Below are 26,883 nucleotides of genomic sequence, written 5' to 3'. Positions count from 1 at the left end.
TGCCCTACTACGAGTTCCCTTTGCGGGTCCTTCCTTAACGCCTGCTTTTAGCAGGCGTTAAGGACGGGACCCGCAAAGGGACTCCAGGGTCAATAATGGTGCCGTAATTTACGGTAACGTTATTGCCGCCTTCCCCCTTCCCATTGAGCACGATGGGGGCTCAAATGGGAATGGGGAATGGCCCTGGTGAATGGGGAATTACCGGTCCCTCCGACCTCGGAATGGTCCGGTAATTACTCCATTCACCAGGCCAGAGTTTGGACAAGTTCGGAGGTAGCCATGCCGCAAATAGCAGCGTGGTTACCTCCGAACTCAGAATGAGGCCCATAGTAATGTTGTGGTTGCAGAGGTTATAGATAGGGCATTGTATAGGCCCTGTGTTCAGTATTTGTATACAAAGTTATGTTCTTTAGTGAGGTATGTGGAAAGAGCTGAAGCAGGTGGAAGATGGAGTCTCAAAGATACTGTGGTAGGAGTAAGGTCTGTGTGTTAACATGGCATGTGTGCCATCATATTGCCATCATATTGGATTTTCAGGCATAATACACAATGAGCACAATGGAATGCATGGCTTGATGTGGAGCTGCAGCCCGATTTAGCTGCGGGGAGAGGGTAAAGAGTGTAAAGATTGGAGGGGGGTCTGTACTCCTGCTCTCTATATGGTAGAGGAGAGGCACAGAGGACCCCAGCCAAGATTCTCTATTGTTGGTAGCAATGGACGAGCAATCAGGGCCTAGCTTCTCAGAAGGTGATGCAGGCTGGTTCTTACGTACAGTGTAGTCCCTAAGCACCCAAAAAGGAATGCCCACACACTATATTAGTTAAAACACAGTGTTTATATAATTGATGTTCAAGGTTACGTACAAAGTCACGATAACTCACTTTGTACTCGGTTATCTACAATGGCAAATATATACAGTTCTACGTGGTACCACAATCACTATTTGATCTCTTTAAAGTGCATCAACTTTATGGTTAAATGTCACACGAATCAGTTCTTAAAGGAAACCAACAATAGATATAAGAGTAAAGCAGTTGGTTAGAACAATTGGCAGAATATTGGCCCCGTTACCTAGACACAGTTCTGTGTGGCGATCCCCCCCACCTGGGCAACCTGTAGAATAAAGATATATCACAAGCCCAGTCCATATATTGTTCACAAGAGTCTTTCCAATAGTTTAGCAACCCCAAAGTACCTGGTGCTGTAGAGTTCCTCATTGGGAAATCGACGGCCCTTCTTGAGTGCACTCCCTTTAAGGCAGGAGCCACGAGTCTTCGAACGTCCGGCGATGAACAGGGTGAACTATGGCGGTGAAGTGGCAGCTTCGTTCCTAGCGGTGCTCGTCGACGACAGAGCATAGACGTCCTGCAAGGGAGAGGCGTGTGGGGCACCTCGATGTCGATAGTTCAGGACCACAAAGAATTTGACACCCAGCAAGGGTGTCGAGTCGTCCAGCGTCTCTGTGGTCTTTAGGTGGCAGGAAAACCACAGGCAGATGCTCCTCCGCGCGTTGGTGGCCTCGACTTTCTCCGGCAGGACAAAGTGGTCAACGGTGCAGACGAGAGCGTCCTTGGATCAAAAAGTTTCTTCAGCAACGGGAGCACTGCGACTCCGGTCGGTGACGGTGGTCATCGACGGTGACGGACAAAAGTCTGGGCGCTTCTCCTTGGGATTCCGTGGCAGTCCCCATCTCCGGTCGGCAGACTTTCGTAGGTCTGTCTACCAGGTAGCTTTGGCAAAGATCAGCTGGTGCATGATGGTCCCTCGTAGCTCGGGGAGAGGTCTCCTTACCAGGTCCTCCCTTGGATCAGTTCTTGGAGACACAACTGCTTTCAGATCGGCAAAGTAGAGCAACAGCAATTCTTCTCTTCCAGCAGGGCTTCAAGGTCAAGCTTTAGTTTCAACTCCATTTTTTCTTCAGCTTCTGAACGATTTCTAGCAGTAAGAGGCCCCCAGATATACAAGCTGATCGCCCATTCATTCTGCTGGGTCACACTCAGGCAACCAATCACTCAGAAGGGCATTCAGCAGTCAGTCAGCCAATCAGGCGCACAGTGCATTCAGGCCATTCTTCTCCATCCAGACACTCACAACACAGAATGTGGATTCGGACAAGTACCACGCCATTCAACACTACACACTGCATTAATACCAGTTTCGGGCAGGGCTGTCTCAGTCATTGTGTCAAACACCAGATACCAGACATCCACAACAACAAGTGTATATTCGTCACACACTCCATTCACCCAGGTCCCACCCACAGGTGTACCCACAACATACGGTCGTTGGGAAGGCTCCAGCCAGTCTGGTCGGCCCTTCCCGACACTACCATATATGGAACTTCCACCCAACAGCCAGTCAGGGGGAAGAAGGACATAGTCAGGGCTTCCCGGGACTTTGGGAAGATCACAGTAACAGGCGATGGAAGGCAAGAGGCCACGAGGGCCATCTTGTTTCCATCAGGAATCTACCGATTCCAATGAGAGGGCCTGGCCATCCCAAAAAGCAGGACGCTCAGGGCACTGATCATTTCAGCACGGAGCTGCCACCAGCCCGTACCCTGCGCTGTAGGCCACACACAGGCGCCCAAAAACATACACTAGGGGCAGGGTTGCAACCCCACCCATGGGTGCCATAGGGGTATCCCATGGGTCTATACACCAAACCAAAAGAGAGAGATGCATCGTCAGGAGTCCCACATGAACGCCTGCATAGAAAACACAACAGAACACACGATAAAAAGCAGTAAACGACAAGGATATGGTGACCCTGTCCCTCCGATGCATTTCAGCAACACAGAGAGTAGGTAGGGATGCGACCTTTGAAGAACAAATTCATGAGAATAGGGTATGAGGTTTTGTGATGCCAAGAGGCCAAGCTAATATTTAGTGCACTACAGACCTCACCCAAGCAGTGGGCATACCATTTGAATGACATGTAGATGCACAACCAAAAGCAAATAAATACCTGGAATTCAGCCTCAAGAGTGCTTCGCCGGTCATCTCATTACTGGGCACCTGGAGTTTGAAGGAGATAAGGGACGAGCCATGTCTGGAAAGGTCTGTGATTTGGTATAGGAGGAGCAGAAGTGATGTCAATACATTTTTTCCAAGGTCGGGTGCAGCTTGTGGGTGCCGCAGAGTCTGGTATAATGGGAAGGTCTATTGACTTATTAAAGCAGAGTTGGCCTTGCCAGTTTACTTTGATTGTGTCTGGATCAGAGGGGTGCACATCACGCGAGGGTCACAAATTATTAATGTGTCAATATCCTCAGTTACCAATCTCGGACCTCGAGTGAATAGTGATGAAGTAGTGGGCCACATGTCGAGGGGAATGGCTTTAGATAAGGTTTGGCCAATCTGTCCAAGGACTACAGAGGGTATTAACATGTTCAAGCCAAAGAGGGTGGTGGGACAATTTTGCACCCTCTATGCAGATTTGTGGTTTTTCGCTATATAACCTGTCACTTCTTGGGGCGTGGAGAGCTCTGTGTCAGTTTGGTTCTACTGGACCGTCTAAGACCTTTTTGCATGTAATAAACCTTGTTTTCCCTTGTGAAGAGGTGCAGTGATTATTTGATCTTTTAGATTATTTTAATCCTTTGGGTTTTGGGTTGCTATTCTCTTTACAAATGCCATCAAGCAGCCATACATGGAGGCTCTCTGTTCTCTCATTTTGATCATTCTCTGTTACTGGTGCTCTCCAAGCACCTTGTCAATTTCGTGGGCTCTAAATCTGGGCCTTTTGTACACTATACTGTCCTCATCGGTCTGAGTGCATATGCTTTATCACAAGAGTCGCACCTCGGAGGCCTACGTGTGATGAGCCCCTGTCATCCTCTCATGGTATGGGTGGCATAGCCAGGGGAACCTCCCCACACCACCCCCAGGCACAGCAACACACTGCAGGTTGTGGCTCCTGGTTCCCTTATCAACGCCAACATTCACCTTAAAAGAGAGGCAGGGGACTGTGTCAAATTTTTCTCCTAACTATGTTAGTCCTCTTGATGTTTTTATGGCATTTTGGAATCCTGACTCAGTTTTGCAAGCAGGGGTACCTCGCTATGTCTCCCTGAAGCCTGCAACTGTATTTTAAATGTGCTTGTGTAAGTAGCCCATTTTGATAACCGGGCAAGTGTACTACAAAAGTGTTCCTTTGTATCTCAAGGTGATTGTTAGTGTTTCAGGCTGGTGGCATTGTAATTGTTGTTATTTGGCTGCACAGTGTGGTGGTCTTTTTGCAGCAAGGGTAGCCAATTGCCCCTTGAACAGGTGCATAGGGACTACCAAGGGGTTTTTACACTCTGTGAAGTAGCCATTTTGTTTTGTGGTTGTTCTTTTTGTGATTGGTCATGGGAAACAGCTATTTTGGCTATTTTGATCTCAGGGGAAAGCCCACGTAAGCACAAAGGGTGGATACCACTCACACAATGTGTGAGTGGTATCCAGTTCTGACTGGAAGAGGGTCTCCTAAACATCCCAATATACACCCCTATGTGTTTGTTCATGAAAGTGACATTTGGCTGTTCGCCCCTGTTCTGAGCATGTGTGTGTGTTTGTGTGTGTTTATGTGTGTGTCTTCCTCTCTCTTCATGGACCCTCAGCCATTCACCAGAACCTACCTGAAATCACATCCGGGTAGCTGAGAGGGAAGATGCTGTCCTGTAAATCATTGCTGTGGACCTGTGCTGCTTCCTCCAAAGTTCTGCTCCTTTTCATCCAGGCTAATCCTCTCCTCAGCCCTTCATCCATTCGATCTAGCAAGAACGGCTGGATCCTCCTTCACTGAAATATCTGTGCGTTATGTTGCAGATGGCACTGCTGTCTTGCTAGAACCTGGTGGCAAGGTAATACCACTCAATCCCTTCTGCTCCATTGTGGGACATCTGTGCCTCGACCCTTGAACCTGCTCTTCGTTGAGGGACCCATGTGCCTGCACTGGTGGTTGTTTTGTAGGTTCTCTGGAAGGTGCCTGGGTCACTGAAACCATCCTTTTGTGCCCAAGGGCTCTGATATTCATCCCTGCATCAGGTATCGAGACCAAAGCCTACAAAGCTCTATGTCTCATTTGACCACTGTATTCTCAAACTGTGGGTTGGGTCAGGTTTCAGAGCCTTCATCACATTGTTGGGATCTTTGATCAGTGAATCCGTCACTGGTGTCAGTCTTCAATCCTTGGGGTGCTGAAAATTGCAAACCATATTGCAAGGTACTGGTACTGTGAATGTGCCTACTTCTAATCCCCCAGGTCAGCTCTACAACCCTCCTCTTGCAAGCCTATGGACGCCGCGTCATTCACTCATCTGCTGGGGTCCTACATTCTTGGAAGCTTGAAGGTTGGCTCCTCTGGAGTTGGTGTTCTGTTGACTGCTATTTTCCAACGTTTCTGGAATTCTAAAACTCACAACTAGACTTGCCTGTAAGTCTTAATTGAGTAAAATAGTACTGACTTGCATAATTATTTCCACACAGGTTCTAAATGTGCTGTGGGTCTTTTATCGACCCCTTGCCATTTTCAGAAAACGTATGAGGGCATTTAGTACTTGCCTGTAAATGCACAATGCACATATCCCTTTAATGCATTACTTCAACAAAAAAATATATTTTTCAGTAAATATATTGCGTTGACAATCCCTTATTGTATGCTGACAAACTGTACTTTATTATCATCCCTCTGCCCTCCTAATGGTGAAGTCTGGCTGCTGCGTTACCATGGTGATAGCAAGATCTCACTTGGTGGTGAGCCCTGCCTAACAATACAGGTTGTATTTTCTAAGCCCTCACCAAAGGGCACTTGAAAAATCTCCCTAACAATGTGTGTGCGGGAGCATAGGATGGCCACACCTGACCCCGACAAGAGAAAAAACAATCTCACTGTGCAGAATTCCCTTAGCTTGCTGTTTCTATTGGTTTCCGGCCCTCGATTCACCAAAAAGTACCCGAAGCTGTGCATTTGTTTGTTGCTCATTAGCAAAACAGATCACAAAGTGCATTTGATGTTCCAGCATAATTTCATTTACAAGTGAATTGTTATTTGAAATGCTGTGCATGCTGATTGTTCATTTTCATAAAAAGGGAAGAATCGATATCTCGCACCATGAGTGATAAAGCCTTGCTTTTGCGGGTCAAATAATCTGTTAGGGACATGTATGTATTTGGTTTTGTTAACAGTGTGTTTCAAATGTAAAATGATGACTAACGGTGCACATTGAAATACAATATACATTTATTTGATTGGTTAATCTTGTGATAGTCTTTTTTTAACCAAATAATACTACACTTTTACATTTCCAACAAATATTGTATTTGCAATGGTTCACATTGACTAAAATGAACGGCTTAAGTCATCATACTATTTAACTTAAATGTAAAACAATATCTTCAAATGTAATACAAAATGTGTAATTTATTTATATGTATATAGCGGGTAACGCCTAAGTGCTTTACAGAGAAAATGAACTGTACAATAAAATGAAAACGTGAACAAATGAATCACGAAGAGAGAAGGTGCTCTTTAAGCTGGAGAAAGCGAGTGAATGTATCAGGCAGCTAGCCGAACAAGATAGAGTAGGGGGGTCCTAAAAATGACAGACCTTCCTACTGAGAGCACTGTACCTGGAACAAACAGGTACACAGGTACCGAGGGCTGAGTCGAAAGGTCGGGAGGAATGCTGTAGGCGTACCATCGAGCTGAAGGATGGTATCGGGGGTGACAGATCTTGAAGGAGGAAAAAGAACAGGGCGTTCACATTAATAAACAAATAGGGAACTGTGAGGGGTCAGTGATGTGAGGCTAAAAGAAAATAAAAGTTCACACACATAATATCCACTGGTAAAGGTTTCTTCTTTGTTTGGTGAAAGGATTCACAAAGAAAATAATAGAACCAATGGTGTTTCTTGGACGACTTCCTTTCCAGGAAAGATAGACAAAGTTGAAGACAAGTGTACCACTTCCACTTTGGCATCAACTTCTCTGCGTTCAACTTCTGCGGTGTCTTAGTTACACAGTTTGTCACAATGCTTTAAGGTTTGCTTCTCTCCTCAGCAACTTCCTTTTTTGACAGACTCCCTTGACCAATAGTTTCAGCTTCTATATCTTTATACTCCTGACAAGAATAAAGACGATCTCGGCACTAGTACTACTAATACAACTTCTGAGATTAGGCCACAGTTCTGATACTGCTACTACAACTTCTGTAATTAAATATTTTTGCTGCTACAACTGCAACTTCAAAGATAGGCAACTTAGCAAGACTTCTTTGACTTCTACAAGCTGGCAAGGCACTCTTATATCTATACCATAAGAAAGGGCGGCCTCTTTGCCTGTCATGCAGCTAACATAAAATCGCTGTTAGCTTTTAGAGCACTTCTTCTTCCTTCATATAGTCTTCCCCATGCAGATTTAAAAATAACAGCTTCTGTTAACAAGTACCCAGCTCCCTTCCCAAACATCATATACACCCTTCCTTCAATGGTTACCCCAACGCTTTTGTGCCCCTCTTCCAGCTTTGGTTGCTCTTGTCCCATTCAATTTAGAGGAATCTTGGGTAACAATTTCTTTAGCAACTTCAGAACAATGGTGTGTAGTTCTTGAAAGAGAAGTATTACCTTTTATAGAGTTTGCTCTATAGGCTTGGGTGATACCTGTTCTGGCTTCATCTACAACCTCTTCAACGGCTGCTGCTTCAACTTTTAATGTGTTGCAAGATAAATATTTTCTACTGGAAACAAAATAAGGCACATGCAATTTTGTTTCTCTCTTGTAATGCCACTTCAAAGAGAGACAAGTTCCCACCTTTCGGTCAGCACAAAGCCTCCAAGGTATCCGGAAATATTGTCTCACACGCATGCTTTTAAAACTTTGCTTGCAACACTTCAGGAAAGTCAATTTATCTCAACTAGGTTACCAGCAACGTTGGTCTTGTTAACTAGAGACATGAGAACGATTGGCAACAAAGTAACACTGATGTTAGGGAAAGAAAGGCTTTCACTACCCAAGAGCATCTTATTTAAGCATGGGTTGCTCTCCCCTTTTACAAAAAGACTTCCCACTTGTGCGGTTAACTTTTTCTCGCTTAGATGAAAGCACACTTATAATTAATTTTGATTGTGGGCTGCTGCTGCTTCCCGGCTTGGTTTCTCCTCTGGGTGTCTCCGATCTGGCCTCAATATGGGAGACTCTCCTACTCTCAAGTTCTTCTTAGCTTGCTTCGACACACGGGCCTTAGGAAAAACCACAACTTTAGCTCTGCATTCACAGCAATGAGGCACACCTGGAAAGACTGCCTGTGACGTCCAGTCCCTTCCAGCTATACAAGGTCTGTGAGCACAGGACCAACTCAGAGTCTGCAGGTGAAATCTGCCTTCTCTTTACTTCCAGCATCCCTGTTGTGGTCACACTTCCTTGTGTACTGATGGCTAAGTGATCTCCTTCTTCTGCTTCTGCCACTGCCAACCTCCCAGTTCCTGCCACAGCTTCTTTCAACTGCTCCTCCCTGTTGCAGCCTTTCATGCCCCTCAGGTAGGCTAATTAGGTTCAAGTACAGACTCTGGTGGTCAATTGTCTGACCTTGTTTGGAGTTATTTGGCTTACCTGCCTCAACACGAATCATACATGCCTCTTCAACCCTTTTCTTCTTCACAGTACCTGAGGGATTCTGAGACTTGTATTTTATCTTGGGAACATGCGGTTTGTCTAATTCTTTACAAGGTTTTATGATGGATTTTCTTCCCCAGATATTATTAAGAATTGTGAGCTTTAGCCTTTTTGGGAACAGAATGGGCAGAAAAGGTCACATTTCCACTGTTCCTGTTGGAATACCTTTGATATTGTGGAGGATATGGTGTTTTGGGGGCATCAAAAAATGGGTCTGGAAAAACATCTTTATACATTTTTGTCCCAGACTTCACTGGTTTGCTGGTAATCCTAGACTGACCTTCATCTGAATGACCAGACGTTATAACCTCTCTGGGAATTATCTTACTACCGTCCAAGAAATCATAACATGTCTCACCATGCACAATCTCCCCACCTCCCATGGCCTGTTCTCCACTCAGGCGATCCTCCCCCAGTACACCACCCTGAGGATTGGGATCAGGAAGCAACAGCCCTCTCCTAGCCACCTGGGAGGAGGCTCTAGGCAGGGAATTAATGGGGAATCCAGAGGATTATCCACATAACACACTGAGGGTTTGGGTCAGACCCGAACGGCACAAGGGCACGGCTAAATTAGAGGAAGGAGCGAAAAGATAAACAAATGAAAAATGGGGGTAATCTGCCCCAAAAGGAGTGAGGGTGCAACTAAGCTGTCCCAAAATTCAGTAACAGTAAAATCAGGAGGGTGATCCAACATCCAGAGCAATACATCCAAAGTAGTTAAAGACTGGATTTTGGAACTAAGGTGCAAAGCGCACTGTCTAGGTTTTACTATTGCCAGTCAGATTAAAAATTGAAAATTAAAGATGCAATTCTGTTTTGGATCATATGATAACATTTAATCATAAAGTAAGCAGCCGACAGGTGTTTCGACCACGTGGGTCGTTTTCAAGGCTCTATAGTACATAGAAACGCAAAACAAATTTAGAAATGGACATTACAACAAATGTTAACATGGATAGTGCAAGGCAAAAACAAAAAGTGAAATGATACAGGCATTACATAGTGGACTTTGTCAAAAAATAAAGAGATAAAATAATACCAAGATAGAGGAACAAATTATAAAATTGAAAGACATACCATAGGATATTACAATGCTATGGTTAGTGAGTATAGAGGCATTCATAATAGAAATGAGAACAATTTCACCTGGTGAACTAAACCTGGCTAGGCCTGGTATTTCTATGAGATTAGTAGCGTAATTAATTGTCGATATGTATTCTATGTCAACGTTACCGGGAAGTGTGAATTATATGGATGGATGAGAATAACAAAATCGATTAATGTAGAGTGCTAATGACATACCTAATTGCTTGTCAAGAGGAAATCACTTAAGTAGAGCAGTGTTCTTACAGTAGAAGTTGGTGGTTGAGTCACAAAACCACTAAACAATGGGTTTGGGTTAGCTGATGTGATGAGATGAGAAGGAGATAAAAAACGAAATATAGAGCAAATTGTTTTGCTACATGTTATATGGTGCAAATGCACAGGGTTGGATAAGTTGTTGCTTAAAAGAGAAAAGCGACTCACCACGCGGTTTGAATCAATGTGCTACCAAGTTGGTCGTGGGTACAAGTATAATTTCAAAAGCTCCAGTTCCAGTGCCAAATCACAGATGCAATCAATGACGGCTAGGACGCCGTTTGGATTCCTCGCGGTTTCCTCTGTTTACGGCAATTTTGAAAACTGCAACAGGACGCCAAAGATTCAACCGAAATGATATGAGCGTCTCACAAATACCAGCTGTGGTGTAGCTGCCCCAGTGGAGTATTTACACACGTCCAGCTCTCTTGTACAAAAGTATGAAGATCTGTACCAGACATAGATGCCATAAGAAACCCCAGAGTTGGTGGGATAATATATCTGATCAAGACCAGAAATTATCCGGTTACTGAGGAACCACAAATTCTTGAAAGTGAAAAACAGCACAGGCTAAAATTGAGACGGGGTGCACTCACGCCTATATTTGAATACATCTTCATACTTGTATATGGGGTATACAAAAGTAATAACATTACACTGAAGAAGTATTTGTTCTGAAGAAGGCCATAATATCAAGGGTTCGACAAGCACTAGAGATAGTGCCCAACTTTACCCAAGGGCCGAAACATGTCGACTACTGTAGAAGACTTGAAAACAACCTAAGTCTTTGATCTAACTGCTACAATCTAATGTGGTGTGTTGTACTTATGACAAAGAACCCCATCACAGAGATATCTGTGTTTCTTTACTGTGTATAATTGTGTTTTGTGAATAAGTATTCTGCTTTTATGTATAAATAAATCAGTTTTGTAAAATTGATTAAAAAGTAATTTTTTTGATAAGTAAATAGAGGCAAGTGGTTTATTAATAATGTTAATTGTTGTCCTGGTATGTTATGTGACAACTGTGATATAGTCCATGTTGTGAAGTAAACATGTTTTCCTGTACTGTACAATAGAAACTATCACACAACCCTATAATTATAGGCGGAGAGAGGGGTAATCTGTTTCTTATTTTTGGTATATTTATCTTATTATTGCTCTCCTGTTTGTGAGAAACAGATCTCCCGAAACAAAAAATAAGGGAGATTACCTTAGTTTAGGTAACCTCTATTGGCATGCAAGAAAGTAATGGAGATTCAAAATGGAAGGGTTCAATCCCTTGTGAGGCAGTGTTTCAGCAGAATTCTGCTGGAGGAAAGGATTCAGATTATGGAGGATCGCACAAGTACAATGCCATAGCGTGATGACGTCACGCGCCAATGTCCCTATGACGTCAGAAGTAAACAAACCTTATCATAGCAGGGCGAAAGTCCCAGCACAAAAGTGATTGCGTCTACACCTCAATTGGCATACTTATAATCGTCTTAAAGCCAGCTTTTCTGTATATATGTATTTTATTATACATATTTGAAACTGGATTAGTTGGGTAGATTTTATTGTAATTCTGGACTGAAACAAATGCATGTTTCTAAACCTATACTTGACCCTTTGAGTACGCACACCATGTCGGACATTGCTAACACGGGAACACTGTTATCTTTGCAATCACATAATATCCCAGATAGGGAAGACCTACTCAGAGAACTTGGCATCAAGACTAGACACTTGGAAATGAATGAATTGAAACTTAGGTCCAAATTCACACCACATTTGGGAACAGAAAATGTCATAGATACTTTCATTCAGCTCTAACTAAAGACATACATTTAACTTTAGACAAACCTCAATACAATAAGAAGAGGAAAATCAAAACCAATCTAGATCCTCAAGAACTTAAAGCCTTGGATAATATAGCCAATGATGCTTCCATTACCATCAAAGAAGCAGATAAAGGTGGTAATATAATGGTTCTTAACACCCATGACTTTGTTATGATGGGAACAAAGCATTTAGCCACACCTGGCTATTATCTTAAACTCACTAGCAATCCAACTAGAAGAATTGGTTGTGACCTACATTTCTTATTCCAAGAATGGCTGTCTTTAGGATATTTAACGGAAGATGAAAAAAACTATTGATCACAGAACCAACAATGCCCATCCTTTATTTACCGAAAATTCATAAACATTTTGACACACTCCCTGAAGTTTGGCCAATAATGAGTGTCATTGAATGGGTCACTGAAATCATTTCGCAGTATCTTGATGAAGAACTACAACCATTTGTCACAAAAATGAACACATATTTGAGAGATAGCACCCAGGTCCTTCAATATATCAAAAACATTGAATGGCAACCAGATTATCTTCTTGCAACCCTTGATGTCATGGGCCTTTAAACTAACATCAATCATGAATTGGCAATTCAGGCAGTTGAATACACTTTCCGGAATTCATCTGTCTCATATCATAATCACATCGACATGATCAGGAGTGTCCTAAGATTTGCCCTAACCAATAATGCGTGCATCTTTATTGTTACCTACTATATGCAAACCAAAGGGGTTACCATGGGGGCTAAATTTGCACACTCTCGGGTAAATCTCTTTATGTCACATTACGAGGAGACATACATACTTAACAATTCAGATTATGCTGACCAACTGATATCCTGGAAACATTACATAGATGATGTTTTGGTTATTTGGCAGGGATCTCAAACCTCATTTGACAATTTTGTGGCATTTACTAATGACAATACTTTTGACATTACCCTGACTGGACATTCTAGTGGATCTTGATATCTTTATTGAAAATGGCAAATTGGAAACGAAAACTTTCAATTCTATAGGGAGCGAAGAAATTGCGCCATAAAATCAGATTTTTCTGAAAAATGCATGAAATTGACACAACGCTTCAGGGAAAGGGGTTATTCCCCTCAGACTATCAAGAAAGCTACAGATAAGTATGTGCAGACTCATCAATTAGATCTGCTTGTTTCTCGTTAAAAAACCCTAAAGAAGACATTGCTATTATCACCCAGTTTTCAAGGGACTCTCCCAACCTTTTAAACTAGTCTCTAATCATTGGCTTTTGTTACATTTAGATACAGATCTCCTTCCATACTTATCCGAAAAGCCCAAAATTATTTTGATCAGAGCCAATACTCTTAAGAATAGACTAAGCCCATCTTTTTTCACTCCTAAAATTACCCAACCACAAACTGTGACTTGCTGATTACAACCACCAATTGGTTTTCTTAAATGTGGTAATTGTAAAACCTGTAAATTTGCTCACAATGATTGTTCAGGATTTAATGATAACGCAGGAACAGTAATGAAAATCAAGGACTTTATAAACTGCAAAACCAAATTTATGGCTTATGCCCTTATTTGCCTCTGTGGGAAACTATACATAGGTAGTACCATTAGACAGTTACGGGTGCGAATAACAGAACATTTGGCAAGTCTCAACAAAACTGATCCCAGATTGCCTCTTGCAATGCACTGGCAACTTGAGCACCAATTAGCTGACAAGGCAGACTTAAGATTCTATCCTCCATCTCACTTGTTCTCACCAGAATCCCTGGTTTTTGAGAAGTGAGTACTGCCCGAAGTGGAACAACTTGAACAACGGCCCCCATAAGCCTTTCAGAATTTGACAAATCTAGAAAAAAGGGCTTTAATGGACTTTGCAGGGAATTAATCCATTATTATTAAGAAAGCATATAAAGGTGGGGGAATCGTCATCCTTATCCGGCTAGACTACGTGAATGAATGCAAAAGACAGCTACAGAATGAGACATACTACAAAAAACTTGACAAGGACCCCACTCAAGATTTAGAACGACAGATTAAAGTGAAAATGATGAAAGCTAAGGACCGGGGTTGGATCAGCCCCTAAGAAAGTGATTTTCTCATTCATAAAACTCCTTCCCTTCTGAGTTTTTATTGTCTCCCTAAGATCCAGAAAACCCTGAGTAGTCCACCTGGCCGGCCAATTGTGGCGGGGATCAATTCAATCTTAGAACCCCTTTCAATTTTTGCAGACTTTTACCTCAAAGATTATGTGAAGACTATGAGATCTTATCTGAAAGACACTAAAGAAGTTATCAAGAAAATTGAAAATACTGAATTCAATAAAGAACATCAGCTTCTGTTGGGTTTAGATATAGTGTCGCTGTATACAAATATTCGACAGCAAGAGACATTGGAAAAAATGGAAGAAATACTTCTTACACAGACAGACCAGCACCCAGTACCAACATCGTTCTTAATGTGGTGCATCACTGTGGCTCTAACCCAAAACATTTTTGAGTTTGCAGGTACCTTTTACCAACAGGTTGAAGGTACAGTGATGGGGGCAAGAATGGCCCCCAGCCTGGCCAACCTTTATGTCGAATTTTTCGAAAAGCAGTTTGTCTATGCACCCAATCCTTATGAAAACAACATTAAAACATGGCTACGTTATATTGATGATGTGTTGGTAATCTGACAATGATCGAAAGAAACAGCAGATGAGTTCCTGAGATGGTTAAATAGCCTTAATAGACATCTTCACTTCACCATGACAGTGGAACAAGAGGCCATCAACTTATTAGACCTCACACTTTATTATGACAATGGCAGGATCCTCATAAAACCACAGAGAAAAACACTTTATTGCATTTTGAGTCTCACCATGTAAAACATCTGAAAGACAATCTGCCCTATGGACAGTTTTTGGGAGTAAAACGCAATAGTTCTGCCCAACAAGCATTCGAAGAAGCTCAACACTTGAAGCAAAAACTTAAAAAGGAGAGGGTTTCCGAAAAAACTGATTAGAAAAGCAGCTAAACGTGCATTTAATAACAATAGAGAGGCCCTCCTTGAGGAAAAACCGACAAAACCATGTGAAAACAAAATTGTATGTGTCAACACTTTTACGAACCACAGCTTGACCATTAGAAACATCATTTCTAAAAACTGGAAACTACTGAGAACCACAGCGGCTAACTCCATGAAGCCTCGTTTTGCCTATACTAAATCCCGCTGGATAGGTAACAGTATAAGCCACAGTAGATATTGTTGTACCCCTTCTCCAGCCACGAGCATCACCAGCCAATGGGGTCTACCCCCAGTGACAGCCACTCACCGTGTGGCCAATGCGTGGTGTGTAAATTGACTACTAGGAGTAAAGAGGTAGAGATAGGTCTAACTACATTATGGACACAGAAAACATTCTCTAATTGTAATACTGAGTATGTTGTTTACATGATCACGTGCCCCTGTGGCCTACATTATATAGGCAAAACAAATCGTAAAATCAAAACGCGCATTGGTGAACACAAAAGCTACATTAAGATTAAGACCTTGCAGGCTCCAATGGTAAAACATTTTGTTGAACAAAGTCATGGTTGTGAAAGTTTCACATGGACAGTTCTCTTAGTTGTTAAAGGTGATAATCCAGTCATGAAGAATAAGAAACTCTTACAGAAAGAGCAAGAACTGATTTTCAAAACACGCAGTTATCTGAGAAGTCTGAACAACTCAATTGAATGGCACAAGGTCTGGTAATATAGTTTACTGCAATTGTGACCCCCAGAATCTGTTTTTTTTTTTTTGTTTAAACCTCTGGGGTTCTCTCTCTTGTACCAGTGCCCAGCATGCTGCCATCCTTTCTCTATTTCACCTATATGCCTGCTAGGATACAGTCTCCCGAGATTGAGTTAAAAACTGTTTTGTGGACGGTTGGATCATAATAATATTTTTTTCAAGGACGCAACAAATAGTCAAGATTCCTCGTTTTGACCACCAGATGGCCTGTATACTAAACAGTCCATAGCAAACTCTAAAAAAGGATTCCAGATCCCTGCAGGGTGACCCCCTATTAGATGATCTGGTGCCTACGGAAGATGGCTCCTGCTAACTATACCGGCGGTTCACAGTGAAACTAGAACTCCGGAATGGCAACCTGAATTAAGATACTTCCCCAGGCTGCACGATCCGTGCAAGAGAAGGCAGCTGCTTGGACAGGTAAATGCTGCCAAAGCAACGGTACTAGAGTGAGATTAATGTGAGGCACCTAGTACTAATCTCGTACATAGCTAGAGGGGGAGAGCCCAAATCTATTTACTTAGCAGTTTTGTTTTTGGGTCCTTTTGCTTTTAGCGTTTCCTGTTCTCCAATTATGCTGCATTACTACCGACGGCCTGCACTGGGCGAGATAGAGTAACTTGGGATCTTCCCACTTCAAGCCGGATAAGGTTATCTACTCATGGCTTTCATTAAGACTTCCTGTTGCCAAGTATTCTTAAAGGGCACAGATTAGACACTAGCCTGAGGAATTACTGTGGCCTTTTATTAAGCGACAGATGGACATTTTGTGCTGCAAGACAGTGACTTTAGAGAGTAACTTCTCCCTTCCTGTTACCCCGCATTGGTTCACCTTTTGCTATTCCTCACTAATGCATTTTTTAGACTTTTAAATAATCTTTATAGATTAAAATATGTGCGGTTGATACATAAGCGTGGGCAGCGGACCCACTTGCCCATTTCGCTGACAAAATCGGTGGAGTGTGTTAAGCCCAAATGGCTATATGAATTGGACCTGTACCGTGACGGCACCCTGGCAATAGTCTGACATTTCCCGATATGTATCTCTTTTAGATGAGACCATCTCGCAGGTGCAATAAAGAAGCACTGGTTGAATACATTGAAATCAGGCCTTTTCAGACGCACACTACAAAAAATTGAGGTCATTACATTTTCTTTACCCCAGTTTGCACAGATTAAAACTGTCCACAACTAAGTATTGAAGGTCCTTATTTTGGTTTTTATTGTGTGTCTACCAACAGCAACCCCGTATTAACTAGACAGAGTCAGATGTTGTGGGGCAAGATGGCCCCTAAGTTTGTGTTGCAAGTTCAAGTGACTTACTAAGAAACTCTCCTGATGTCATGACCACTTTGAGGGGGCACAAGTTGTGTCACAAGAAGGCTCCCACCAGAACCCCGAGGGCCTTAAAACCACTGCAAAAGGGCTCCTGGAGCAAGTCCTTGTGCCTTTGGCACCAGGCTCATATGTAGGAAGGAAGGGCTGTTCAAACTAGGTCCCATTTATGTACAATGGCCTTTAATTCCAACATGGAAGCACCCACACAGTCTAGTTCTAAGAACCAAGCCATACGGTCTAGTGTTTTAGGCCTGGAACTACTTTCCCTGCTACTACTTCACCTAGTCTATATAAACCACACCCTGACTGCAGAACACGCTTCGTGTTATTCTGCAACCCGCAGCGTGACGCTCACCGTGTCCAGCTCCTGGCCTTCAGCACCTTCCTGTAATCCTGCAAGAACATGAACAAGATTATTCTGTTTTACCTGAGAAAACACCATCCAGCACTCAGCATCTCAACTGGGCTGCAATCTGTGGAAACTGAGAGCAGAAGAAACATCACTCACCTGTGAGTACTTCCGGCAAACCGCTACCACAGCTGCTGTTCGAACATTGCGACCTGCAGTAACGAGAAAGGGAAAAACAATATTAGAACGCGCGCTTCCAAAACATTGAATTCCATCAGCCTTACCTGAATTCCATCACGCTACGCCATGCTTCCATCCGGAGCACCACAGCAACATCTGCAAAGGAAAAGAGACATATTCAGGTTCACTTTCAATATTAAACCACTGCACAGCGCTGTACTTACCTTAATGGATTCCGGGGGCCTGTTTTTCATCGCGCTCTCATCCATTCGCAGCACCACAGCGGCCTGTGAGGAGAAGAAGAAGAAAACCCAGCTTAGCTTTAAAAGACAATAAAGGTGCTGCGCTTTCTCTTACCTAGAAAACGTGCCTCTCCATCCGGCACGCCAGCATCAAGACCTTTGCACCTGAAAAGAAGGATATAAAGACATTAACAAATTCCCACCATAAACAGAACAAAGACTTACAATTAACAAACCTACCTGCCTACTAGCAGATTCAGGGTCACAGCAGGCCTGGGCCCAAGGAAGGCATACTGCACCAGTGAAGCAACTCGGGCAGCTTGCCAACAAACGTCAAGTGCTCCTGCACAAGAAACGCAGAACGGATAGCTCACCCTACAAATAACTAAGATTCATTATTCAGCAATGGGCAACTATGCATCCAGGGTTCCAGATCTCAGAGCCTTCCAGACACTCATCGGGATATCAGGTGAGTGTAACAGAACACAAAGCCTTTAAACCTTATCCACCTGGGCGTCATGGAGAAATCTGAAACTGATCAGTTAGCCCATCTTTTGGGACAATTATGCGCTGAGGTACACGCAGCCTGGCAGGGTTCCAATGCCTTAAGATGAGAGTTAATAGTCACAAAAGACCGTACTGATGAACTAAGCAATCAGCTACTATAAACACAGGCAGGGCAGGCTCCATTGCCCGGATTCGCCCCATCTGTCGCTACACCATCATCAGTCAATCCAGTACAGATAACGTTGCCGGGAGCAGTACCCCTGGCACCACCAGAACGGTTTAATGGAGACCCCAGAAGGTACGCAACTTTCATGAATCAGTGCCGCCTCCATTTTCTTTGTAGGCCTGGGGCTTTCCCAAACGACCAGGCGAGGGTGGCCTTCGTGTTATCATATTTGAGTGGAAGTGCCGCAGACTGATCGGTACCTTTAGTGAGCCGAGATGACCCATTACTGCAGAACTTCAGGGGTTTTCAACAGGAGATGGAAAAGTTATTTGCCGACACTTGCATGGACAAGCTCTTGCTAACAAACTCCTGTCCTTCCACCAAGGGAATCAAGATTTGCTGACTAATATTGCAACCTTTAATAGACTGGTTGTAGAAGCGGGTGGCCAGAAGATAAAAGAACCACATTGTTTCATCGGGGCCTACTAGGAGACCTGAAGGATGTCCTTGCTCAAGTGGTAGACCCACCTAAAGACTGTGCAGAGTTTATCAACCTGGTAGTTCAGTTGGACCACAGATTACAGGATCGAAGAACAGACCGAAGTAGAGTCGAAAATCATGCCATGTACGTACGTTCAAAAGATAAAGATAATGTTCAACGTCCATCAGAAAATACCACAGAAACCATGCAGATTGGAGGAGTACAACCCCCTTTAACCAAATTGTGACAGAGACAAGAGGAGACGGCTACAGTTATGCCTATACTGTGGTAAATCGGGTCACTACCTCAAAGAATGCCCAGTGAAACCCCCAAGGAAGGTGGTAGGCGCTGCAGAGAAAGAAGATGATGGAAAGGAATCGAAAAACTACCAGGCCCGGCAAGTGTAGAGGTCTGCTTGTCGAGCGAGAAGGATGAGTCACAGACCTCACATTTCGCCCCACCAGTAACCTTGATCAATCACCAACGACCGTCACGGATGCATGTCATAGAGGCGTATAGAGACAGCGGAGCAGTTCGTAATTACATAGATCGAGATCTGGCAACAGAAATGGGACTTCCCTTAAGCACAAAACCAACAACTGAAAAAGTAACTACTGCTGACGGTACGAAAATTGCTTCGGGACCAGTAACCCAATGCACAACAGAATTAACCCTTCTGTGTCAGGATGGACATCAAGAAGCAATCACGTTTGACCTCATCAAAGCTCCTCAGTTCCGGTTGATGTTAGGGATGCCATGGTTAGTAACTCACAATCCCCACATAGACTGGCGTGCAAAGAGACTGACCTTTTCCGACGAATGCGCCCACCCACGCTTGCTACCTGAAATCTATACCACAGCCAAACCTGAAATCTGTTCAAGGAATAGCATCAGGGATCACAGAACCAATGGACACCTTACCAAAAGAATATCAGGATTATCAAGATGTTTTTCAGAAGGAACAGGCTAACACATTACCGCCATATAGGCCCTATGACTGCCAGATCGACCTGATACCTGGCGCACAGGTTCCTTGTGGTTGAATTTATGCACTTACGGAAACTGAAAATCTCCACTTGAAGTCCTATCTGGATCAATACCTGGCTAATGGGTTTATCCGCCCGTCAAAGTCACTGGTAGCCTCTCCCTTATTCTTCGTACCCAGGAAGGAAGGAAATTTGAGGACTTGCATCGATAACAGTGCACTTAATCAGATCACAGTAAAAAAACGCTACCCTTTGCCCCTTATCCCGGAACTGTTGGACCAAGTCTGGGAAGCCCGAATCTACACCAAACTAGACCTCAGAGGAGCATACCACCTTGTACGTGTTAAGAAAGGGGATGAATGGAAAACCGCGTTTCGCACCAAGTATGGCCTGTACGAATATCAGGTAATGCCTTTCGGGCTGTGCAACGCTCCCGCAGCGTTCCAATACTTCATGAATGATGTATTACGGGAATTAATTGATGTCTGTGCCCTGGTCTATATTGACGACATCCTGGTGTATTCCCCCCTCTGAAAGAGATCATGTGGAACATGTTCGCTCAGTCCTTGCAAAACTTTGCCCGCACAAACTGTATGCTTAACTCGAGAAATTATCCTTCCATGTCACTGAAGTTGAGTTCCTTGGTTTTGTTCTCTCACCAAAGGGAGTCAAGATGGATTTACACAAAGTAGATGCCATCCTTAATTGGCCGTCGCCTTCTTCACTTAAAGGAACCCAAAGCATGCTCGGCTTTGCAAATTTTTATCGCCGATTTATTCCAGATTTCTCACGGAGAGTCCACCCAATCACATCGTTACTGAGAAAAAACAACAAAAAATTCCAACGGACTGAAGAGGCGGAACAGGCCTTTCAAGAACTCAAGAAAAGATTCACCTCAGCGCCAATTTTATGACACCCTCACCCTGATCTGCCCTATGTAGTGGAAACTGATGCTTCCAGCGTAGCTAGGGGAGCAGTTCTCTCTCAAAGAGATCAAGAGACAGGCCAATTACACCCCATGGCCTTTTGGTCACGTAAATTCTCACCACCAGAACTTAACTATGCAATTACAGACAAAGAATTGTTGGCAATAAAATCAGCCTTCAAAGCCTGGCAGCAGTATCTCTTAGGTGCCAGACATACCATCACAATAATCACAGATCACTGAAACCTTCAATACCTAAAGTCAGCAAAAGTCCAATCGTCACGACAGCTGCGGTGGGCTCTATTCTTCGCAGAATACAATTACGTAATAACATACAGACTGGGAGTTTGGAATGGGAAGGCCAATGCCTTGTCTCGTATGGGTGTTGAAGAGAAAATGAACAGTACCCTAGACCCTGTTGCCATCATCCCAAGAGATGATCTACTGGGACTCACAACCACATTGACTCTGAATGAACTTCAAGATAAGATTCAAACCTTAATGAACCCTGAGATCTTGCAGAAATGGAATTCCCAAAATGAACATCACACGGTTCTTGATGGATTACCCTACTTCAGGGAACGACTATATCTACCAAGTAGAGATCTGCAAGAATTGGTCATGTCTAGTTATCACGATTCCCTGATCGAAGGCCATCCCGGAATTGCTAAGACTCTAGCCAAGGTTAAACAGAATTATTGGTGGCCAACCTGGTGTAACGACATTGCTCGATTTGTTCTAACCTGTGGGATATGTGCACAGAATAAATCACAAAAACAGAAACCAGGGGGGGCGTGGCTAACTGCCATGTGAAGAGGACGTGCTCTGGGTGCGCTCCGTTCGATGTGACCAATATAAGCTGTTTTCTTACCTAAAGCGAGAACCTCCGAAGCCCGCACTCCTCCTCATCGAACGCTGCTACCTTCCTGCACTTGTTGGCTGTTTTTCCGAGCTCGTAGGCGCCCTACCGAGACCGAGCGGCCACACGGAAAATCGCCGCTGACCCGAGCCAAAATGGCGGCTCCCTCGCGCTGAGATACGCGGCACCCGGACCGCGGCGCCGCGCCAGCTGAGCCGATCGGATACGGTGCCTATGATCCTGCCAGACCCGCGCTGGGAGCCAACGGGAGACACACGCGACTGGATGCCCAGCCGAGAGGAGATGCCCTTCGGCCACGAACATTGCCTCCAGAGCTGCTGACGGTGCCTCGAGTGGCCCCCCCCGCCCAGCTCCTCCTCACCAACCCGCGCGGGGGACCGGAGATCAGGGACTGCTCCGGGGACCCTCCGACCTGACCGATCGGTGGGGGAAGCCGACAAAGGATACACGCGACTCAGCACGCGGGCCAAGGGCGGTGCGGCATGGGCACTACACGCAGCCTGCCGAGAGCGGAGCCCCTGGAGGGGCGACTGGAAAGAAGAGCGGAGGGCCCGGGCGTCGTTGAGCCCACGAGGTGAGCGGGGGAGGAAGCCCATCATTAGCGGGATCTGCCTGCATTCCCCCACCCCCTTTGCCCGCCATACCCACCGGGCGTAAAACCCCGATCAGCACCGACCGCCCCGGGCCCACGCTAGTGCAGACAAAGATCCGGCAGGCCTTCCGCCATGTCCACCAAAGGGCCCAGGTCCAAACAGCGCCAAACCACCATTGATACCTTCACGGCTGGGGGACCCATGGCTTCCGAAACCTCTAACGGCACAATCACAGATGCACAGCCTGACCCTCCGGGTACGGCCACTGAACCTAGCAATGCCCAAATCCTTGAAGCCATTAAATTGCTCCAAACCACTATGGAGCACAAAATCGACGCGGTGGCCATAGACCTGGGCCTCCTACGCCATGACGTCCGCTCCTTAGCCGACAGGACTGATACACTTGAGGCTCAGGTGCGCGAAAACACTGAAACCAAAGTGGTGCTCCTCAAAGATGTCGACGAACTGCAGCAAAGAGTGAAGAACTTGGAGGAGAGGGCCGAGGAGGCAGAAGGGCGGGCACGCCGGAACAACATCCGCCTCTTGGGCCTGCCGGAGGGCACTGAGGGATCCGACCCCACGAACTTCGTGGAGAACCTAATACTACAGGAGATTGGCGCTGAGAAACTGTCCCAAGGCTTCACGATTGAGAGGGCCCATCGATCCCTCACTAAAAGACCCCCCCCTGGCACCCCACCCAGACCAATAATAGCGAAGGTTCTTAATTACAGAGACCGTGAGACCATCCTGGCCTACTCACGGTCAGGCGGCCAGATCCTCAGAGACTCGGCCAAAATATCCATCTACCCCGACTACACCTTCCAGGTCCAATTGAAGAGGGCTCAATTCATTCATACCAAAGCCAGATTGAAGGCCGCCGGACTGCGCTACATGCTCCTTTATCCCTCCAGATTGAAAGTAATACGCAACAACAAAGCCCACTTATTCGACACTCCATCTGAGGCCCGAGACTGGATGGACAGGGAGCAGATCCCTGACATAGAGGTAAAGGGACGACGACCGCGCTGAGCCACACCAAGATGGCGGCGCTCGGGCCCGAGGATCCCCATGGGCCCCTCCACGCAAGTGCCAGCGCAACACAGCTGAATAGATTTTTTGCTGCGAGGCACCTGAGTCGAACACTCTTCCACCCCCGGAATCTTCCTTTTTTAGGGTATACTCATACCCGCCCGTAGGGCACCAGGCGACCAATGTACGGTCTAACGGAGCGGAAACGGGACAGTCACAACGAGGGAGACCTCGCTCGACCTGTTATTAGTTTGGGTTGTTTAAGGTTACGGGGGGGAGGGAATACGGGAGTTGGCACGAATGTTAGGTGCCGGAAAAGGGAGACACCTAGACCACTGACGTCCACCACACACAGCCCGCAGACCACACAGCACCTAGGCCTGGCGACCCCCAGGCTACCGAGTGGGGGGATGGGAGGAAGTGGCTCCATAGTTAAGCACCTCTATCTAAAAGCACCAGGACCACTGATACCCTCTGCACGCCTCTTGCCACTAACATGGCCCCCACCTGCACCCCCAAATAGACGCTATACCCCCAATTACCCATGGCTGATACAATAAAAATCATCACGTGGAACGTCAGAGGCATGAATAGCTATGTGAAACAACGTCGCATCCACGCATACTTGAAAAGATGCAAGGCCGGGATTGCCATGCTTCAAGAAACACACCTATCTGCTGATAAACTAAAGGCACTGGCCAAAACTTGGCGTGGGACCTTGATAGGATCATCCTACTCCTCTTATGCGAGAGGAGTCCTGATATGGGTTGACCCGACCATCCCCTTCAGACTAATAAGCACAAAAACGGATGATGAGGGTAGGATGGCACTGGTGTGCGGCACCATTGAAGGCAGAGAGGTATGCCTAATTAGCACCTACGCACCCAACCATGACGCTACAGCTTTCTTCCATTCCCTATACCCAAGGCTCAGCCCCTACAGGGACAGCGTCATGATCTGGGGAGGTGATCACAATTGCACTCTAGACCCTCTAAAAGATAGATCGGAAGATAAACATACCCGCCCGTCCCCCCCGGCCAAGATTCTGTCCAAACTGACTAGCCAGCTGTTACTCCGAGATCTGTGGAGAGAACTGCACCCTGATCAGCGAGTTTTTTCCTTTTACTCCTCTCCCCATGCTGTCCATACGAGGCTGGACTACTTGTTTGTAAGCCAAGAACAACAAGCTATGTTTGGCGACGCCCTTTACCTGCCCAGGGTCCTGTCTGACCATTCCCCACTGCTGGCCACCTGGGTAGTATTCCCGCCTAGACCCCCGGTCCCTACCTGGAGGCTTAGGGCCGAAGCCCTCCACGACGTGACTTTCCGGGAACACATAAGTGACTGCACCGAAGGCTACTGGGAACGAAATTTGAATAGCGTCAGATACATAGGCACTGCATGGGAGGCATACAAGGTGGTCATGAGAGGTGAAATGATTGCGTCCATAGGTGGAGCCCGCAGATCTATCACATCCTCTCTAGAACGCTCGGAGGGGGAGCTGGGCGAATTGGAAAGCAGGGCTGACTTAACCCCAGAACTCATACAAAAAATAACCGACCTAAAGCAAACCTGTTTAACACACTGGGAATCCCTGGGTAAATTGAGTTACGCTAAACACATTGAAAGAACCCACGCCCTGGGAGACAAACCCGGGAAACTCCTAGCCTGGCTGTATAAAAGAGAAACCCCCCGAACTCCCATTTGCCAAATTCTTAAGCCAGATGGCACCACGGCACATACCCAAAAAGAAATCAACTCAGTCTTTTCAGATTTCTATCATAACCTGTACTCCGAGACCCCGCCCGTGGTTGATGCCAGTATTGAGGATATCTTGGACATCATTGAGCTGCCTAAATTGGACTCACAGATGGCTGAAACACTGGACGAGCCCATCACTCCCGACGAAGTAAAGGTAATCATTAGATCCCTCCCTTCTGGGAAAGCCCCTGGTACCGATGGCCTCCCTGGCGAGTTTTACAAAACTTACGAGGAGGCTCTGGCCCCCCTGCTGACCCAGGTGTATAATGAAGCTTATGAGCGCGGCACCCTCCCTGACACCATGAGGGAAGCCGTTATCATCCCCCTCCTCAAGCCTGGCAAGGAGGGTATGGACTGCGGCTCCTACAGGCCCCTTTCCATGTTAAACGTTGACAGCAAAATCCTTACCTCCCTCCTAGCGAACAGATTGCGTAGGGTAATACCACACTTAATCCACCAGGACCAAACGGGCTACGTGCCCGGGCGCTCCATAACTGAGAACCTGCGGAGATTGCACCACGTTATATACAGCACGGAATTGAGGCCCCAGAAATACGCGGTTGCGTCATTAGACGCCACCAAAGCCTTCGATTCTGTGCGATGGAAGTGGCTTTATGCCACCATGGTAAAAATGGGAATAGGACCAGTTTTCTTGAAATGGACCAAACTGATTTACACCAACCCATCTGCCAGGGTGCGGACCAACATGACATACTCTGATTCGTGGTCCCTCCATAGGGGCACCCGCCAGGGATGTCCACTATCCCCGATGCTATATATCATCGCCGGCGAACCCGTGGCCGCATACCTCAGACAGGAATACGGTGATGGGGGCGTTGAGATTGACGGGATAACCCACCTGGTCTCCATGTACGCTGACGATACCTTGTTATACTTACACAATCCCGAACACCTCTTGCCCTACATTCTCGAAACCCTAGAATGCTTCCAAAATCATACGGGAATTCGGATTAACAAAGACAAGTCCTGCCTCTACCCGCTAGCTGCACTATACAGGGAAGACTTCAGATCCCTGCCCCCCTTGGATCTTCAATGGCAGTTGACCTCTTTTAAATACCTGGGAATCACCATACACCGTAATCCTCACACGGAACACATCCTCAACACGATCAGAGCTAAAGATGCCCTAGCAAAATCCATGGACTTCTGGGGGAAGCTTCCGCTTTCCATGGCCGGGAGAGCTGGTCTCCTCAAGATGGTAGCACTTCCACGCCTTTTACACAATTTCACCATTGTTCCCTTCGACATCCCCCCCTCCTTCTTTAGAGACATTAATAAATTATGCAGGCAGTTCCTTTGGCAGGGGGGTAGGCACAGGGTAGCGCTGGAGACGCTTCAAAGACCCTACGAAAGGGGAGGTCTGAAAGTCCCCAACTTTGAACTGTACTACCTTGCAAGCCAGCTAAGACACGTGATGCGATGGATGGCCGATGAGATCACTACAGATACCAGACTTCTCCAACCAGCTCTGACAGGCCTCCTACTCAGAGACCTACTCTGGGTCAAAGAGGACACCCTAAGGCAGTACCCATACCTAGCGAAGCTCGGAATTCGGCTCTGGAGAAGGGCTTGCAGAACATTGGGGTTCCCGGATCTGTACTCCCCACAGATCCCCATAGCAGCACTCATGACCCACCACCCATGGGGCCAACTGGAAACGCGAGCACAATGGGAGCCCTGCGGGGTGGCTACCCTTGGGGACCTGGTTCAGGATCATGAAATCCTACCGTTCTCTGACCTCAGCGAGACCACGGGACTACCTGCAGGACAATGCCTGCTCCACAGAGCAGTGATCCAGGCTATGAAAGTCAG

Source organism: Ambystoma mexicanum, chromosome 12, assembly GCF_040938575.1.
Source record: "Ambystoma mexicanum isolate Mex_15411 chromosome 12, UKY_AmexF1_1, whole genome shotgun sequence".
In the NCBI taxonomy this organism is placed as follows: domain Eukaryota; kingdom Metazoa; phylum Chordata; class Amphibia; order Caudata; family Ambystomatidae; genus Ambystoma; species Ambystoma mexicanum.
This window is presented reverse-complemented; position numbering follows the sequence as displayed.